Consider the following 13452-nt stretch of genomic DNA (forward strand, 5'->3'; position numbering starts at 1 on the left):
ACACTAGGTCTTGGAGTGTCCCTGACCCCACACTCTGACCACCGTCCGGGTCCATGGGCCTCGGACAAACTGTCAAGTATCTAGGTTTGTCTGTCCCCGGCGGGGGCGCTAGTGGGTCAGTGTTGGTATGATGGATAAAACGTGGAGGCAATATAAAAGTCCTGCGCAAAGGCGCTGATGTTTTATTATAACTGAGCAGATGGGATAACACAGAGTTATCCCATGGAATGACAATGATTGATAACTAAATTTGAATAACTGAGGTCTTTTGCAAAGGAAATATGAAACAACAAATACTGAAGGCAGATGATATAAACTAAAGTCCAGTAGTACTTGATAGCACACAGTCTCGGTATAACATAAGATGAAGTAACTTAGAAAGCAGAACCCCGATATGCATAAGAAACACACAGTCTCTATAAAGCACAAGTCCAGGTAGCCTTACTAGGCTCAAGCAGGAGACAGTCTCTAAGCAACTAGTTGTAATACTGCTGAAATGCACAGATGGAATACTGATAGCAAGTGCACAGGTAAGATGGTAATACGAACACCTGAGGAGAGTCTCTGCTGCTGGTGGATTGTGGCTGGATGTAATTGAAGTCCGGAGTAACAGGAGAGCTGTGAAGGTGAAAACTGGAACAATGTAAATAACCACGGGGAACGCTGGAAACGGAAACACAGGAACCAGGAGAACTTAGGCACACGGTATGGGACTCGTTGTCCGAGGCAATGTGAGTGAGCCACGGGCTAGAAGTTATACCCCTTGCTCAGCAGTGATTGGACACAGAACTGCAGGCTGAGATACAGCGCTGGATGAACACCAGGATCAGCTGAGTGCAGGTGTCATGGCAACGTCCACCCAGTCCGGACACCAGCACGCAGCAAAGCCCACACAGGACCAGACTCATGGGTACTCAGCAATGCGGAAGATGACGCTCGCGGTCACTGCACCAATGCAGCCGCAACTGGGGCCATGACCTCCGGAGGCCTGCACACCAGTGCGCTGGTGAGACGCAGCAGAGCGCCGATTCCTGACAGGCTCATTATACAGAAAATCTCTTATCTTTTTGCTACTTCTAATATGTGTGTGAGCTATGCAGTGGGGTTCATCATTTTACATCTGGTGAACACCTCCTTATCTATTCTCTCATTATTTATGGGTGGAGTGAAGGTTTTAGGCATTCCAATACTATGAAGTTAACAAAAACAATCTACTTGGTTACCTGAGACTATTTCTTGTGTTTTGAATACTTAAAGGTGTATTGCATAAAATAACATGTTTTGCCTTTCCAAGATGGAATCTGTATGGGCAATACTTATCTTAGATTTATCACTCTCGTCTTTTATTCATAACACAACTAATTAAAGTGTTTCATGACCTTGCTAGCCTAAAACAGGTGCGTATACATATAAATTCCTATGTGTAAGGTGACCCCTCTTGGAGAGTGAACACCTATCCCCCATTTTAGAGTGAGCACATGATCCTTCCATCTCATTGTTTGGTTGAAAACCATCGGAGTTAGCGACGCGTAGGGAGATGACGATCACTCTGCATTGCTTGCAAGTAGATGTATCTGCATCTAATAAGATCTCGCCACAGAATCTACAGTTTTTTTGAAGGTGACACATTGTCTGGTAGTCATTGGATTGTGGTCCAACTTCTGCATAGGTTCCAGCAAACATCAGGTATTCTGGTAGTTTGACCTTCAAAGAACAACAATAAAGTGTAAGTATATTTCTGATTATCCATATGACACATTTAATGACAATGTAAATCAGAAACAGAAGCACTAAACCCTTTGCAATCATGGATAGGATTCCTGATATCCATCCTGTTATGCATCTAAACAAATTGGTAGGATCTAACCATGACAACCAACCATTATTTGTAAAAAAAAAATATAATTACCCATGTGTTTCTCTGCAAAATCTCTTTTAAGTTCCTTAACCTTATTGAGATGGTCCTCAATGGCTTCTTCAATGGAATCTGTCTGGTTTAGGAAATTACATGCTTCTGCTACTATCATGCACAGCCCTCCATCTTTAGCGGTAAGGAAGTCTAAAACCATCCTGTGGGCCTGAACCTCTTTCTTCACCATTCTGATATCTTCCAACACTAATTCAAAGTCTTATCATATATTTGAGTGATGTTATCAAGTAGTTTAGCTAAATCTGAAACTTGCCTGTCATTAAAGGCAGTTCCCACTGTGCCAAGTGTTATCACATTTCCCAATGTGACTCCCAACATTGTTTTAAAGTTAGTGTGAAATAAGGAGGCATATCCTCCTTCTCTGCTGCCTTTCTGTACCATGGATCTCTTAGCTATCGTATGAGGGTACTTGTTTGCGTTTTGTATATCTTCTAGGGTCAGGTCACCAACAGGTACAGTGCTTGGTATCACTCTGTATCATATCCCCCATAGGGTATCCACTTGATTTGGTATGCTCAGTAAGGTGAGTAATCTACCATGTGTGCATGTCCTTCAGCCCTTTGACAATTTCCTGAATCATTGAACCATGCATTTAACTGTGGGTTAGAATCATTGTAAGTGAGTCTTATACCTGACATTTGAACATTTGTGGGTGGAATTGTAAGAGCAGAATATCTGATAAAGCTATTAACTTGATTAAGGGAAGTCACGGAAGCACGGTAAAAAACTATTGGTGAACCATAATTGGTACACATGGATATATTTTGTCCATACACTCATGTGAAGTTCAGCTGAGAGTATGTACAATTTACAGTACTTGTCCCAGTTTTCTGGAGATTGGGGCAAGATGTGTTTTATCTAGAGATGAGCGGGTTCGGTTTCTCTGAATCCGAACCCGCACGAACTTCATGTTTTTTTTCATGGGTCCGAGCGACTCGGATCTTCCCGCCTTGCTCGGTTAACCCGAGCGCGCCCGAACGTCATCATGACGCTGTCGGATTCTCGCGAGACTCGGATTCTATATAAGGAGCCGCGCGTCGCCGCCATTTTCACACGTGCATTGAGATTGATAGGGAGAGGACGTGGCTGGCGTCCTCTCCATTTAGATTAGGAGAGAGAGAGAGAGATTGACCTGAGGCTGATACTGTAGAAGAGAGTGCAGAGTTTAGTGACTGACCACAGTGACCACCAGCAGTGCAGTTGTTTTATTTAATATATCCGTTCTCTGCCTGAAAAAAACGGTACACACAGTGACTCAGTCACATACCATATCTGTGTGCACTGCTCAGCCCAGTGTGCTGCATGCCTGCATCATCTATGTATATATTATATATCTGACTGTGCTCAGCTCACACAGCTTATAATTGTGGGGGAGACTGGGGAGCACTGCAGTGCCAGTTATAGGTTATAGCAGGAGCCAGGAGTACAAGACAGTCACATACCATATCTGTGTGCACTGCTCAGCCCAGTGTGCTGCATCATCTATGTATATATTATATATCTGACTGTGCTCAGCTCACACAGCTTATAATTGTGGGGGAGACTGGGGAGCACTGCAGTGCCAGTTATAGGTTATAGCAGGAGCCAGGAGTACATATTATATTAAAATTAAACAGTGCACACTTTTGCTGCAGGAGTGCCACTGCCAGTGTGACTGACCAGTGACCTGACCACACTGACCACCAGTATAGTTAGTAGTATACTATATTGTGATTGCCTGAAAAAGTTAAACACTCGTCGTGTGACTTCACTTGTGTGGTGTTTTTTTTTTTATTCTATAAAAAACTCATTCTGCTGACAGACAGTGTCCAGCAGGTCCGTCATTATATAATATATATACCTGTCCGGCTGCAGTAGTGATATATATATATTTTTTATATCATTATTTATCATCCAGTCGCAGCAGACACAGTACGGTAGTTCACGGCTGTAGCTACCTCTGTGTCGGCACTCGGCAGTCCATCCATAATTGTATACCACCTACCCGTGGTTTTTTTTTCTTTCTTCTTTATACATACATACTACGACATCTCTTTATCAACCAGTCTATATTAGCAGCAGACACAGTACAGTACGGTAGTTCACGGCTGTGGCTACCTCTGTGTCGGCACTCGGCAGTCCGTCCATAATTGTATACCACCTAACCGTGGTTTTTTTTTCTTTCTTCTTTATACATACATACTACGACATCTCTTTATCAACCAGTCTATATTAGCAGCAGACACAGTACAGTACGGTAGTTCACGGCTGTGGCTACCTCTGTGTCGGCACTCGGCAGTCCGTCCATAATTGTATACCACCTAACCGTGGTTTTTTTTTCTTTCTTCTTCATACATACATACTACGACATCTCTTTATCAACCAGTCTATATTAGCAGCAGACACAGTACAGTACGGTAGTTCACGGCTGTGGCTACCTCTGTGTCGGCACTCGGCAGTCCGTCCATAATTGTATACCACCTACCCGTGGTTTTTTTTTCTTTCTTCTTCATACATACATACTACCACATCTCTTTATCAACCAGTCTATATTAGCAGCAGACACAGTACAGTACGGTAGTTCACGGCTGTGGCTACCTCTGTGTCGGCACTCGGCAGTCCGTCCATAATTGTATACCACCTACCCGTGGTTTTTTTTTTCTTTCTTCTTTATACATACATACTACTACATCTCTTTATCAACCAGTCTATATTAGCAGCAGACACAGTACAGTACGGTAGTTCACGGCTGTGGCTACCTCTGTGTCGGCACTCGGCAGTCCGTCCATAATTGTATACCACCTACCCGTGGTTTTTTTTTCTTTCTTCTTCATACATACATACTACGACATCTCTTTATCAACCAGTCTATATTAGCAGCAGACACAGTACAGTACGGTAGTTCACGGCTGTGGCTACCTCTGTGTCGGCACTCGGCAGTCCGTCCATAATTGTATACCACCTAACCGTGGTTTTTTTTTCTTTCTTCTTCATACATACATACTACGACATCTCTTTATCAACCAGTCTATATTAGCAGCAGACACAGTACGGTAGTTCACGGCTGTAGCTACCTCTGTGTCGGCACTCGGCAGTCCGTCCATAATTGTATACTAGTATCCATCCATCTCCATTGTTTACCTGAGGTGCCTTTTAGTTGTGCCTATTAAAATATGGAGAACAAAAATGTTGAGGTTCCAAAATTAGGGAAAGATCAAGATCCACTTCCACCTCGTGCTGAAGCTGCTGCCACTAGTCATGGCCGAGACGATGAAATGCCAGCAACGTCGTCTGCCAAGGCCGATGCCCAATGGCATAGTACAGAGCATGTCAAAACCAAAACACCAAATATCAGTAAAAAAAGGACTCCAAAACCTAAAATAAAATTGTCGGAGGAGAAGCGTAAACTTGCCAATATGCCATTTACCACACGGAGTGGCAAGGAACGGCTGAGGCCCTGGCCTATGTTCATGGCTAGTGGTTCAGCTTCACATGAGGATGGAAGCACTCAGCCTCTCGCTAGAAAACTGAAAAGACTCAAGCTGGCAAAAGCAGTAGCACCACAAAGAACTGTGCGTTCTTCGAAATCCCAAATCCACAAGGAGAGTCCAATTGTGTCGGTTGCGATGCCTGACCTTCCCAACACTGGACGTGAAGAGCATGCGCCTTCCACCATTTGCACGCCCCCTGCAAGTGCTGGAAGGAGCACCCGCAGTCCAGTTCCTGATAGTCAGATTGAAGATGTCAGTGTTGAAGTACACCAGGATGAGGAGGATATGGGTGTTGCTGGCGCTGGGGAGGAAATTGACCAGGAGGATTCTGATGGTGAGGTGGTTTGTTTAAGTCAGGCACCCGGGGAGACACCTGTTGTCCGTGGGAGGAACATGGCCGTTGACATGCCTGGTGAAAATACCAAAAAAATCAGCTCTTCGGTGTGGAACTATTTCAACAGAAATGCGGACAACAGGTGTCAAGCCGTGTGTTCCCTTTGTCAAGCTGTAATAAGTAGGGGTAAGGACGTTAACCACCTCGGAACATCCTCCCTTATACGTCACCTGCAGCGCATTCATAATAAGTCAGTGACAAGTTCAAAAACTTTGGGTGACAGCGGAAGCAGTCCACTGACCAGTAAATCCCTTCCTCTTGTAACCAAGCTCACGCAAACCACCCCACCAACTCCCTCAGTGTCAATTTCCTCCTTCCCCAGGAATGCCAATAGTCCTGCAGGCCATGTCACTGGCAATTCTGATGATTCCTCTCCTGCCTGGGATTCCTCCGATGCATCCTTGCGTGTAACGCCTACTGCTGCTGGCGCTGCTGTTGTTGCTGCTGGGAGTCGATGGTCATCCCAGAGGGGAAGTCGTAAGACCACTTTTACTACTTCCACCAAGCAATTGACTGTCCAACAGTCCTTTGCGAGGAAGATGAAATATCACAGCAGTCATCCTACTGCAAAGCGGATAACTGAGGCCTTGGCATCCTGGGTGGTGAGAAACGTGGTTCCGGTATCCATCATTACTGCAGAGCCAACTAGAGACTTGTTGGAGGTACTGTGTCCCCGGTACCAAATACCATCTAGGTTCCATTTCTCTAGGCAGGCGATACCGAAAATGTACACAGACCTCAGAAAAAGAGTCACCAGTGTCCTAAAAAATGCAGCTGTACCCAATGTCCACTTAACCACGGACATGTGGACAAGTGGAGCAGGGCAGGGTCAGGACTATATGACTGTGACAGCCCACTGGGTAGATGTATGGACTCCCGCCGCAAGAACAGCAGCGGCGGCACCAGTAGCAGCATCTCGCAAATGCCAACTCTTTCCTAGGCAGGCTACGCTTTGTATCACCGGTTTCCAGAATACGCACACAGCTGAAAACCTCTTACGGCAACTGAGGAAGATCATCGCGGAATGGCTTACCCCAATTGGACTCTCCTGTGGATTTGTGGCATCGGACAACGCCAGCAATATTGTGTGTGCATTAAATATGGGCAAATTCCAGCACGTCCCATGTTTTGCACATACCTTGAATTTGGTGGTGCAGAATTATTTAAAAAACGACAGGGGCGTGCAAGAGATGCTGTCGGTGGCCAGAAAAATTGCGGGACACTTTCGGCGTACAGGCACCACGTACAGAAGACTGGAGCACCACCAAAAACTACTGAACCTGCCCTGCCATCATCTGAAGCAAGAAGTGGTAACGAGGTGGAATTCAACCCTCTATATGCTTCAGAGGTTGGAGGAGCAGCAAAAGGCCATTCAAGCCTATACAATTGAGCACGATATAGGAGGTGGAATGCACCTGTCTCAAGCGCAGTGGAGAATGATTTCAACGTTGTGCAAGGTTCTGATGCCCTTTGAACTTGCCACACGTGAAGTCAGTTCAGACACTGCCAGCCTGAGTCAGGTCATTCCCCTCATCAGGCTTTTGCAGAAGAAGCTGGAGACATTGAAGGAGGAGCTAACACGGAGCGATTCCGCTAGGCATGTGGGACTTGTGGATGGAGCCCTTAATTCGCTTAACAAGGATTCACGGGTGGTCAATCTGTTGAAATCAGAGCACTACATTTTGGCCACCGTGCTCGATCCTAGATTTAAAGCCTACCTTGGATCTCTCTTTCCGGCAGACACAAGTCTGCTGGGGTTGAAAGACCTGCTGGTGAGAAAATTGTCAAGTCAAGCGGAACGCGACCTGTCAACATCTCCTCCTTCACATTCTCCCGCAACTGGGGGTGCGAGGAAAAGGCTCAGAATTCCGAGCCCACCCGCTGGCGGTGATGCAGGGCAGTCTGGAGCGACTGCTGATGCTGACATCTGGTCCGGACTGAAGGACCTGACAACGATTACGGACATGTCGTCTACTGTCACTGCATATGATTCTCTCACCATTGAAAGAATGGTGGAGGATTATATGAGTGACCGCATCCAAGTAGGCACGTCACACAGTCCATACTTATACTGGCAGGAAAAAGAGGCAATTTGGAGGCCATTGCACAAACTGGCTTTATTCTACCTAAGTTGCCCTCCCACAAGTGTGTACTCCGAAAGAGTGTTTAGTGCCGCCGCTCACCTTGTCAGCAATCGGCGTACGAGGTTACATCCAGAAAATGTGGAGAAGATGATGTTCATTAAAATGAATTATAATCAATTCCTCCGCGGAGACATTGACCAGCAGCAATTGCCTCCACAAAGTACACAGGGAGCTGAGATGGTGGATTCCAGTGGGGACGAATTGATAATCTGTGAGGAGGGGGATGTACACGGTGATATATCGGAGGGTGATGATGAGGTGGACATCTTGCCTCTGTAGAGCCAGTTTGTGCAAGGAGAGATTAATTGCTTCTTTTTTGGGGGGGGTCCAAACCAACCCGTCATATCAGTCACAGTCGTGTGGCAGACCCTGTCACTGAAAAGATGGGTTGGTTAAAGTGTGCATGTCCTGTTTTGTTTATACAACATAAGGGTGGGTGGGAGGGCCCAAGGACAATTCCATCTTGCACCTCTTTTTTCTTTTCTTTTTCTTTGCGTCATGTGCTGTTTGGGGAGGGTTTTTTGGAAGGGACATCCTGCGTGACACTGCAGTGCCACTCCTAAATGGGCCCGGTGTTTGTGTCGGCCACTAGGGTCGCTAATCTTACTCACACAGTCAGCTACCTCATTGCGCCTCTTTTTTTCTTTGCATCATGTGCTGATTGGGGAGGGTTTTTTGGAAGGGACATCCTGCGTGACACTGCAGTGCCACTCCTAAATGGGCCCGGTGTTTGTGTCGGCCACTAGGGTCGCTTATCTTACTCACACAGTCAGCTACCTCATTGCGCCTCTTTTTTTCTTTGCGTCATGTGCTGATTGGGGAGGGTTTTTTGGAAGGGACATCCTGCGTGACACTGCAGTGCCACTCCTAGATGGGCCAGGTGTTTGTGTCGGCCACTAGTGTCGCTTAGCTTAGTCATCCAGCGACCTTGGTGCAAATTTTAGGACTAAAAATAATATTGTGAGGTGTGAGGTATTCAGAATAGACTGAAAATGAGTGGAAATTATGGTTTTTGAGGTTAATAATAATATGGGATCAAAATGACCCCCAAATTCTATGATTTAAGCTGTTTTTTAGTGTTTTTTAAAAAAAACACCCGAATCCAAAACACACCCGAATCCGACAAAAAAAATTCGGTGAGGTTTTGCCAAAACGCGGTCGAACCCAAAACACGGCCGCGGAACCGAACCCAAAACCAAAACACAAAACCCGAAAAATTTCAGGCGCTCATCTCTAGTTTTATCATGAAAAGTCAGATACCTTGTGACAGGAGGAGATGTGATACAAAAACTGGGTGAGTGCAACAAGGTAGATGTATACAGTGCAACTGACTCACTAGCCAATGTCTTGATGTAAAATTTCCCTTCACTTGTATTGAGGGACATATATTCTGATAGGTACACCTATCCAGCGCATGGATCTAGCATTAACAGGTGAATGTGTGCAGATCCAGCAGTATTCCACTCCCAGTGTCTTTGCTACCATAAGTTGTGACTGTATCACTGAATTAGGGTAGGGCTCTGGGGCTCTTTTAACCCTTTTGGTTACATTCATGGTGTCACAACTGAGGGCCTGAGCTGACGGGAGGCAGCCTCAGTTGTAGGGGCTGAGATGTACCGGAACCTGGGAGGTTGTATCAGACCCCTGGACATGTAAGTAACATGAATAATAACTGCCCGAAGGCGTGACCACGACAACTTGGATAAAAGTCAATGATGTTTATTATGACAACTCCGCAACACAGCAGCAGTAAAAGAAAACGTAAAAGTCAGCAAAGAATAAATACAGTTCCTGGGTACTACAGGATGGCAGGAGCCACAGGGCACTGGTAGTGTGAGATAGTTCTTATAATCTTCTAGATGGAAAGTCCTTACCAGGCCCGACTGTAGCAATGGAGATAACCCAGGATTGTGCCAGCTGGTGTTCCAGGAAAAGCTGGGTTGCTGAAGATAAAATGGCTGCTGTGGATACTGGCTGGAACCAGACTGTTGTTAGCACGGAGTGGATACTGGCTGGAACCAGTTAAATAATAAATGAACTTGGGAGCGATGAAATATGAACTGAAATGTAGAACTTGAGAGCGGAGAAATAATAATACCGGTGGAGAGTGGTAAAGTGTAGAAAGGACACCGGCCCTTTAAGAGAAGCTGTACTCTGCTGGAAGCTGAGCTGGAAGCAGGTAATGTTGTAGCTGGAAACAGATGAATCCACAATGGATTGGAGAGTCAGGCTACACCGCAGGTGGAATGCTGGTGCGGGTCTCTATGGTGGAAGTCTTGAGACAGGAGCTGGAACCTGGAAGACAATCACAGGAGAGAGACAAACAGGAACTAGGTTTGACAACCAAAGCACTGACGCCTTCCTTGCTCAGGCACAGTGTATTTATACCTGCAGCAAGGAAGGGATTGGCTAGGCAATTATGCAGATTATCAATACTGAGAACAGATTGGTGGAAATGATCAGCTGACAGAATCCAAGATGGCTGCGCCCATGCAGACACTTGGAGGGAAGTTTGGTTTGTAATCCATGTGGTAATGAAAACAGTAATGGCGGCGCCGGCCACCGGAGACAGGAGGCGCCAGGCTGACAGATGCACATCCAACCACGCGGACACAGCGGAGGCCGCGGCTGACGTAATCGCCACTCAGACACTCTGCATGCAGAAGTTCAGGGACGGCGGCGGAGGCCGCGGGAGACGCCATGCCAGGTGTAATATGGCGTTTACTGTGACAGCGTCCCAGAGTGACAGGAGAGGATACAGGAATGTACACATCAGGATAACAGATGGGATCTGGTCCTGGAGCGCTGAGCCAGCCTTAGGAGGCATCTGATGGGTAAGAAATGGCGTCCAGATACCCGGATCGTGACAGCACCCCCCCCCCTTTAGGAGTGGCCCCAGGACACTTCTTTGGCTTTTGAGGAAACTTGGAATGGAATCTCCGGACCAAGGCAGGAGCATGGACATCAGAAGCATTGGTCCATGAACGTTCCTCAGGACCATAACCCTTCCAGTCAATAAGATATTGTAGTTGACCGTAACGGTGACGTGAGTCCAGGATCTTGGCCACTTCATACTCAACGCCTCGTTGAGTTTGGACTTTCGGAGTTGGAGGAAGTGAGGAATGAAACCGATTCAAGATCAGCGGTTTCAACAGGGAAACATGGAATGTCCTGGGTATTTTTAAGAAGGGAGGCAACTGGAGTCTGTAAGCAACAGGATTGATGACTTGTTCAATCTTGAAAGGACCGATATAGCGAGGTGCAAACTTCATACTGGGAACTCTTAACCTCAAATTCTTCGTGGATAACCATACCCGATCACCCACCTTGAGAGCAGGAACTGCTCGACGCTTCTTATCCGCAAACTTCTTGTACCTGAACGATGCCTTGAGCAGAGCTGATCGTACGCTCTTCCAGATATTGGCAAACTGATGCAAGGTGATATCCACTGCGGGAACAGAAGTTGCTGGAAGCGGTTGGAACTCAGGGACTTTAGGGTGGAATCCAAAGTTAGTGAAGAATGGTGTTGAAGCAGATGAAGAATGATACTGGTTGTTATGACAGAACTCGGCCCAGGGAAGTAATTGAACCCAGTCATCTTGAGAGGAGGACACATAGATGCGGAGGAAGGCCTCCAAGTCCTGATTCACCCTCTCGGTTTGACCATTGGTCTGAGGATGGTAAGCCGTGGAAAACTTTAGCTTGACTTGGAGGACTTGACATAAACTTCGCCAGAATTTGGCTGTGAATTGAACTCCTCGATCTGAGATAATTTCTTCAGGAAGACCGTGGAGTCGGAAGATCTCTTGTATGAATACTTGAGCCAACTTGGAAGCTGACGGAAGACCGGTGAGAGGAATGAAGTGTGCCATCTTGGTGAACCGGTCAACTACCACCCAGATGGTATTGAACTTGTTGCACATGGGTAAATCTGTAATAAAATCCATCGACAAATGGGTCCAAGGTCGACGGGGAACAGATAGTGGAACCAGTTGCCCCGCAGGCGACTGGCGGGATACCTTATGTTGAGCACACTTTGGGCAAGATGCAATAAACTCCAAGACGTCCTTTTTCAGAGTTGGCCACCAATAGGACCTAGAGATAAACTCCAGGGTTTTTTGGATACCTGTATGTCCGGCAAAACGGGAAGCATGGGCCCAATGCATGAGCTTCTTCCTTAGCATCGGTTTCACAAAACTTTTCCCTGATGGGGGCGTAGAGTCCATCCCTACCGTGGAGAATGCCAACGGATTTATAATAGGATGCTTGTCTGAAGACTCTGACTCATTTTCTTGCTCCCATGAGCGGGAAAGGGCATCGGCCTTGCGATTCTGAGAGCCCGGACAGAACTGGAGTTTAAAGTCGAACCTGGAAAAGAAAAGTGCCCATCTGGCCTGACGAGGGTTGAGACATTGTGCGCCTTTCAGATATAAAAGGTTCTTGTGGTCTGTAAGTATGGTGATTGAATGAGAAGCTCCCTCCAACAGATACCTCCACTCTTCTAGAGCGAGCTTGATGGCTAGCAACTCCTGGTCGCCAATGGCATAGTTGCGCTCAGCTGGGGAGAACTTCCGGGAGAAGAAACTGCAAGGGTGTAAATGGCCATCTTTAGCCCTCTGAGATAACACCGCTCCTACTCCAACGGAGGAGGCATCCACCTCTAAGATGAAAGGAGAGTCGATGTCAGGCTGTTTCAGAACAGGCGCAGAGATGAACCTTTGTTTTAAAAGATGAAATGCTTGCATGGCTTCTTCAGACCACTTGGACGGGTTAGCACCCTTCTTAGTGAAAGCAGTAATAGGCGCCACAATGGTGGAAAAGTCTCGTATAAACTTTCGGTAATAGTTGGCGAACCCTAAGAACCTCTGGACCCCTTTGAGGGTTAAGGGTACCGGCCAATTTTGGATTGCTTGTAGTTTCTCAGGATCCATCTCTAGTCCGGAACCGGACACAATGTACCCTAGAAACGGAATGGACTTGACTTCAAAGACGCATTTTTCTAATTTGCAATAGAGATGATTGACACGGAGACGGGACAGAACCTCTTTAACCCAAAAACGATGTTCCTCTAAATCGTTGGCAAAAATGAGGATATCGTCTAGATAGACCACGACATGACGGTATAGAATGTCTCTGAAGATCTCATTGACAAAATGCTGGAAGACAGCTGGAGCATTGCTCAATCCGAAGGGCATGACGAGGTACTCATAATGTCCGTCACGGGTGTTAAAGGCGGTCTTCCACTCGTCACCCTCACGGATCCGGATGAGATTGTATGCACCTCTCAAGTCCAGCTTTGTAAAGATGGTAGCTCCGCTAACTCTGTCAAAGAGCTCAGTAATCAGGGGTAAAGGATAACGGTTCTTGATGGTAATGTCGTTCAAACCTCTGTAGTCGATGCACGGCCGCAGACCACCATCTTTCTTTTTTACAAAAAAGAAGCCTGTGCCGGCTGGAGAAGAAGAAGGTCGAATGAACCCCTTTGCTAGGTTCTCTTTAATATATTCCTCCATA

At 46.4% G+C, this 13452-nt stretch overlaps 1 long non-coding RNA gene across 2 annotated transcripts in view; it reads right to left on the reverse strand.

Annotated features, from left to right (window-relative positions):
- Positions 1–1326: 1326 nt before the first annotated feature.
- Positions 1327–13452, reverse strand: part of LOC135057973 (uncharacterized) — a 95384-nt gene continuing 83258 nt past the window's right edge. For both annotated transcript variants that reach the window (XR_010244500.1, XR_010244499.1), the window contains one exon: positions 1327–1704. This is a non-coding gene — a long non-coding RNA (uncharacterized LOC135057973). The remainder of the gene's footprint in view (positions 1705–13452) is intronic.

The sequence above is a fragment of the Pseudophryne corroboree genome, chromosome 3 (assembly GCF_028390025.1).
Source record: "Pseudophryne corroboree isolate aPseCor3 chromosome 3, aPseCor3.hap2, whole genome shotgun sequence".
In the NCBI taxonomy this organism is placed as follows: domain Eukaryota; kingdom Metazoa; phylum Chordata; class Amphibia; order Anura; family Myobatrachidae; genus Pseudophryne; species Pseudophryne corroboree.